Genomic DNA, 7,208 nt, shown 5'->3' on the forward strand with positions numbered 1-7,208 from the left:
TTTTCTTTTCCCCAATACTTTTGTAATAGTGTTATATGTTATCTGTTATTTCCTTGAACGTCAGGGGGCTAAGAAACATTGTGAAGCGTAAGGCTATCTTTCTTTTTTGCAAGGAGCAACAGGCTAACTGTGTCTTTCTACAAGAGACCCATTCGGCAGAGGCAGACACAAAGTTCTGGAAAACACAGTGGGGTGAATCTGTTTTCTTTAGTCATGGTACGTCTCACTCAGCTGGAGTGATGATTTTATGTAATAGGTTTCCGGGAAATGTCATAGACTGTAAAAGTGATTCTGATGGTCATTGGCTGATGATAGTGTCAGAGATTAATGGTTCAAAATACATTCTGCTGTGTGTATATGGTTATACTAATAGAGCTCAGAATAAGAAACTTCTAACCTTCCTTTGTGAACAGTTAGAGCAATGGAAATTGAGCTATCTTGTTGACAAAGTTGTTGTGGGGGGAGACTTTAACGTAGCTCCTGATCCCTCTGTAGATCGTCTTCCATCCAGGACCTCATGCCACAGTTACGATGAAAGTATCCTTAATTTGGTCAACAAAGTTAGTCTCTGTGACGCTTGGAGGCTGAAAAATCCATCTGTATCTCAATTTACTTGGTTTAATTCATCTAATAATGGTCAGTGTTCCAGGATTGATTACTGGTTAGTCTCTAACAATTTGATCAATAACATTTCTAAGTGTGAAATCTCAGCTTCCCCTCTAACTGATCACTGTTTGATTTCCTTATTCATCTCATTAACCAAGGTGAAACATCAATCCCTTATTTGGAAATTCAACAACAACCTTCTGCATAATGACAACTTCTGCCTTGAAGTGAGAAATTTAATTGTGGAAATTGATAAACTAGATATGTCACATGTGAGCAAATGGGAATGGTTTAAATTCCAAGTTAAACAGGTAGCAATTCAAATGAGCAAATCCATTGCTAAACAGAAAAGACAGGAGCAACAAAGCATTATTGAAAGAATTAACAGGCTATGCTGCAAACAGGATTTATCTCTGGACAAACATATACAACTAAACACTTTTCAATCTCAACTAGACAAAATGTTCTTAGAGAAAGCCAATGGTGCCTATGTTCGTTCAAGAGCCCGGTGGATTGAGGAGGGTGAGAAAAACTCTTCCTACTTTTTTAATTTAGAAAAATACAGACAATCAAATAAGAAGATTCAATCACTGAATATCAAGGGGGTTTTGACTGAGGACCATGACAAAATAAACGTGGAAATACTTCATTTTTACAGTAACCTTTACAAGTCAACCTATTCAACGGAGAATGGCACTGTGTTTCTGGAAAGTCTTAGAGGCCTTAATGGGACATTGGATGTGGATATAAAGGTTCGTATGGAGAGTAAACTTGCAATCGAAGAGCTGGACAAGGCAATCGGACAAATGCCCAGGGGCAAATCACCAGGTATTGATGGGCTAACAGTGGAATTTTACTCCTTTTTCTGGCATGACATTAGATTAACTCTTTACAGTGCTTACTTAGAATATATTTCATCAACTAATCTTTCACCTACAATGAAACAAGGTTTAATCACTTTAATTCCAAAACCCAACAAAGACAAACTACTTCTGGATAATTGGAGACCCATAACCCTTCTGTGTAATGATTATAAATTACTGGCTCATGTATATGCGAACCGCTTAAATGATTGTTTAACACATTTAGTGGATGAATGTCAGTCGGCGTTTATAAAAGGAAGACATATACACAATCACATTAGATTGATTTTTGATATGCTTGATTATCGCCAGTATATAAAGACAGAAAGCTTAGTGTTGTTTTTGGACTTTTATAAGGCTTTTGACACGGTTGAACATCCCTTCCTGCTTAAAGCCTTGAATTTCCTGGGTTTTGGGGATAACTTTTGTAATGTGATCAAAATGTTTTACAGTAACATTTCTAGCTCTGTCTCGCTTAACCCTGGAATGACACCTAGGTTTGAAGTGCAGAGAGGTATCCGTCAGGGATGCCCTATTTCCCCCAAATTGTTCATATTAACCACTCAACTGCTGGCCCTTATCATCCAAAAAGACTCTGATTTGTATGGTATTAACATTTTTGACAAGGAATTCAAAAGAAACCAGTTTGCTGACAATACTGCATTGTTTTTAAGAGATAAATCCATGGTAGCTAAAGCGCTTAACACTATCTCATTATTCTCCCAGGCGTCAGGACTATGTCTGAATATTAACAAATGTGAATTGTTACCTATTCACAAGTGTTCTGATTCTAATATAGCTTCTATAAGAGTTGAACTGGAAGTTAAATATTTAGGTATAGTGATTTCTAAAAATATGTCCCGAAGAGAAGACGACAACATCTGCAATCGTATCGTCGACATGAAGAAATCCCTTAGTCGTTGGTTGACCAGGGATATCACTATATTTGGCAGAGTCATCCTTTCCAAAGCTGAAGGTATCTCTAAATTAATTTACCCATGTCATTCTCTTTATGTTTCTCCCCAAAATATTAGGAAAGCCAACTCAATTATTTTTCAATTCCTATGGAAAAACAAAACCCACTATATTAAGAGATCACAGTTGGTTAAAGATTATGAGAAGGGTGGTGTCAGAGCCTTAGACTTTGAATCACTGATCGGAACTTTTAAGATCAACTGGCTCAGAGCTTGCTTATCTCAGTCTGATTCCATGTGGTTTCATATACCCAGATCTTTATTTAAGGAACTAGGAGGAATTGATTTTCTATTAAAATGTGACTTTGAGACTAGTAAAATACCTGTTACACTCTCTAATTTTCACAAACAGATTCTTCATTTTTGGAAAATGATGTTTACACACAACTTTTCTCCTCACATGTCGACCCTATGGAACAATAGAGTGATAACTGCTAACAAAAAGACATTATTTATCAGGAACTGGTTTGAGAGTGGTATCTTGTTTGTAACTGACTTGCTGGATTTGAGTGGTGCTCTATTGGATTACGTGCCTTTCTCAAAGAGACACAACTTTAATTGTCCATTAAAAGAATACAGAAAAGTTTGCTGTGCTATCCCTTTGGCCCTAAGGCAGCTGATATGCAACACAATGCTACACTCTGAGGTCAATCCAGCGCTGCCAAACCTAAAAATTGGTAACTGGCATCCTAAATGATAGTAAATGTAACAATAAATTTATCAGTGTGAATTTTAAATCTATTCTTTTCCAGGGGTTTAACTCAGGTAGATATTTGCAGGCCCTTCATGGGGACCAGTCACTCATGGAAAAGGCGTTCTCAAAATTCATTCAGTGGCCTGTCTCCCCAAAAGTAAAAGAAACTCATTTCAAGATAATTAATAATATATATCCTGTGTCTGAATTTTTAAAGAGGAGGTTTAAATTTGAGGTTAACCAGTGTGCATTTTGTGATTCAGCCTGTGAAACATTACACCATTTGTTTTTCTCATGTCCTGTGTCAGCTGCCTTTTGGTTAGAACTACACAACTGGTTATCCCTCAAGATCAATGATATTCCCCAGTTTAGTATTTCTGATATTATTTTCTATATGGCTAAACAACATCCATCTGTCTCTACTGTGATTAACATTGTCATCCTGTTAGGTAAATACCATATACATTGTTGTAAATGGAGGAATAGAAAACCATCCTTTACTTGGTTCATCAATGACTTTAAACATTATTTCATGTCACTTAAAAAACTGAAGTCAAGCAGATTTGCCGCAATCTATGATGACATTTCCCATTTCCTACTGTTTTGATTATTACCTATATTGTGCTCCTTTTTTTTTTTTTTTTTTTTAAATTTCTTCCCCGTTAATACTGTGGATCTTTTGTCTAGCCCTCTCCCCCCATATCCTTGCTGTTAGTTTTGTTGTATTGACTGTGTTCTTCTTTTTTTTTAATTTTTTTTTATCCTCCACGAGAGTTCATTTGCACTATAATGTGTTATTTTGTTTGTGACTGTATTGTTCCAATTGTTAATAAAAAAAAAAAGTGTTACACAGTCTCTCCACCTGGTGGCGGTATCCTCGTACACCATTAACCGAACAGAAGAAGAAGAAAACCCCTGCACATGCGCAGTAAGGATCGGGAGTCCTGATCTGTCACTATCTTTTTATCTTTTTTTTTTTGTCTACATTATATTAAATGTTTCATTATCGGAAACATTTTAAGAGATACTTGTTATTCTTAACATCTTAACAGATACTATCGTAAAATGCTTCGACCGGAAGTAGACACCTTTCGCGCATGCGGGGTACCGATCGGGTTTCCGGTACGGATCGGTTAGTGACAGTCTCTCTCTTTTTTTTTTTTTCCCATACTTTAATTAAATTTATGCACATATTACAATCTCTCGTTGGGAGACAACATTAGTGCAACAACATCTTGAAAAGGTTGAATAAGAAACCAAACGAAAAACAAAACAAAAAAACAAAAACACATATATACATATACATAAATATATGAAGGCCATTTTTATGACATAACAGTTTCTTTTCTGTGAACACTTTAACATATGTGGCTTACTTAGTACACCAAAAACACAATCATTAAAAGGATAGAGATTGAGTCCCATTGTCGCATATCAAAGCAGCCTCTTTACATGAATCCCTCAGTAATTCTAAAGATGACAAAAAAGATTTTAATTCAATTTTCAATACAGTTAGGGAAGGTCTTTTACTTTGCCATTTGCATTTGTGTATGTGGTATTTGCCCATAATTATCACCACCTTGTGTAGCATGGACAGTTCCTTAGATGGATCACCATTATTATATAAAACTTGTGTTAGAGTCAGTGGGGTCATCCCATCTATTCTTATACTCAACCAGTCTACTAAATCTTGCCAAAAGTCAGTTGTTACTGAGCAGGAAAAAAACAAATGATCAATACTTTCCACCTTTTGTGAACAAAATCCACATGGCTCTACCTCAAACCCAAACCTTTTTTTAAGCATTTCAGCTGCTGGGTAATATCCATTAATTATTTTAAATTGCATTTCTTTGACTTTGGGGGGGATAGGCCATTTTAAAAAGTGCGTATATTTGTTCGTTATTTTAATATTACTCCCTTTTAGTTTTGTGTTACTGTTAAAGTCGTGAAATAATTTGTTTTTAAATATCTTGTTCATGGTTTTATTATTACAGTTTTTATCCGTCAAAGGAATCTGGTTTAGATGTAAAGAAGGTAGACTAATTTGTGCCTTAGAGTAATACAAATAACCTTGAATCAAACTCAACAGAGGTAAGGGGATTGCCTTACAAACCTTGTCATATTCTCTAAGGGAACACTGAATGTTAAACTTAGCATTAAAAACACCCACTGAGAGAAACTGACCCCTTTCATCAAGTAAGTCTGTTATAAAGATTATGTTTTTTTCAAACCACTCTTTAATAAACAATGACTTCTTATTAATTGTAATTGTCCTGTTATTCCACAAGGTGGAGCAATGTGGTGAAAAGTTATGGGCAAACACCATCTTCCAATAAGACAAGACCTGCTTATGATATTCTGACAGTTTCACAGGCAACTTCAATATATCAAAACCACATTTCAGGAGAAAATCCAACCCTCCCACCTTTTTGAAAATATTTTTTGGGATATGGAACCATATGGAGTCAGGTTTCAAGAGGAAGGCTTTTATCCAGTTTATTTTAAATACTCCAACCATTGATTGAAAATCAATTGACTTTATACCACCTTTAGCGTAATCTTTGACAAGTTGTGATTTTTTAATGTAATGTGTTTTATTGCGCCAAATGAATTGATAGATTATAGAGTTAATCTTTTTAATACTTTTCGGGGTAATGTATAGTGAATATGCTGGATAAACCATCTTTGAGACGCCCTCTGATTTGGATAATAGATTGCGTCCAAAAATTGTAATATCTCTCGTCAACCAATGATTTAGTGTTTTGGACATGCCATCAATTTTGTCTTTTAGGTTTTTTGATTCTCTAGTGTTGATGTCTTTGTTTAAATAGATGCCTAGATACTTAACTTCATTTTTCACTGGAATCGTCCTCATGCTATTTTCCAAACAATCATAAAGTGGCAAAAGTTCACACTTCTTTAGGTTCAGACACAAGCCTGAAGCTTTAGAAAAAATTGAAATGACATTCAATGCTTTCTCGAGTATTGATTTATCCTTTAAAAATATTACTGTGTCATCTGCAAACTGACTTATTTTCAGTTCAATATCAAAAATGTTTATTCCTTCGATGTCTGAATGGTTCACAATGAGGTAAGCCATTAATTGAGTGCAAAGAATAAATAATTTTGGAGAAATTGGGCAACCCTGTCGAATTCCACAGAATATGTCTATCCTAGATGTTATGCCTGGATTGAGCGAAACATAACTATAAATTTGCTTGTAGAACAGTTTGATCACTTTGCAAAATTTGTTTCCAAATCCAAAAAGTTCTAAAGATCTAAATAAAAAATTATGGTCTATTGAATCAAATGCTTTAAAAAAGTCAATAAATAGTATTAAACTTTCTGAATTAATAAAGGATCGATAGTCAATCATATCTAATATTAATCTTATGTTATTATGAATCTGCCTTCCTTTAATAAACGCTGATTGGCACTCATCAATCAATTTGGTTAAGACGCTTTTAAGCCTATTCGCATATACTAAGGCTAATAATTTGTAGTCGTTACATAAAAGTGTTATGGGTCTCCAATTGTCTAGCATTTGTAAATCTTTGTTTGGTTTGGGTAATAAGGTTATTAATCCTGTTTTCATTGTTGGGGATAGTTCTTCATTTTTTAAACAATCCAAAAAGCCATTAAATAACAAATCTTTAATGTCTTGCCAAAAGGTTTTATAAAATTCAATCGTTAGACCATCAATTCCAGGCGATTTTCCATTTTTCATTTGTTTTAGAGCTGTATCTAATTCGGATATTTTCAAATCTTCTTGTAACCATGTTTTATCATCCTCTTCCAATTTTTTAACCTGATCTTTAATCATATCAAAAAAGATATCTGCATTTTCTTTTTCAGTTCTTGATTTATACAGATTACTATAGAACATGTTAATGTTCTTGTAAGTTCTGTCAAGTACACCTCATCTAGCTTATTTTGTAAAGATTGTAAGCGTTCTGACTCTTCCGCAGTCATACAGGGTTTACCACATAATAAATGAATTTGTTCAATTAGATTTTTCTGTTCACATACGCGTAGGGCAGACACTTTCTTTCCCGTTTCTATAGCTAATTG

This window comes from Mchenga conophoros, linkage group LG17 (assembly GCF_057382185.1).
Source record: "Mchenga conophoros isolate Kocher_MC1m ecotype Shallow Benthic linkage group LG17, M_conophoros_male_GT1.1, whole genome shotgun sequence".
NCBI lineage: Eukaryota > Metazoa > Chordata > Actinopteri > Cichliformes > Cichlidae > Mchenga > Mchenga conophoros.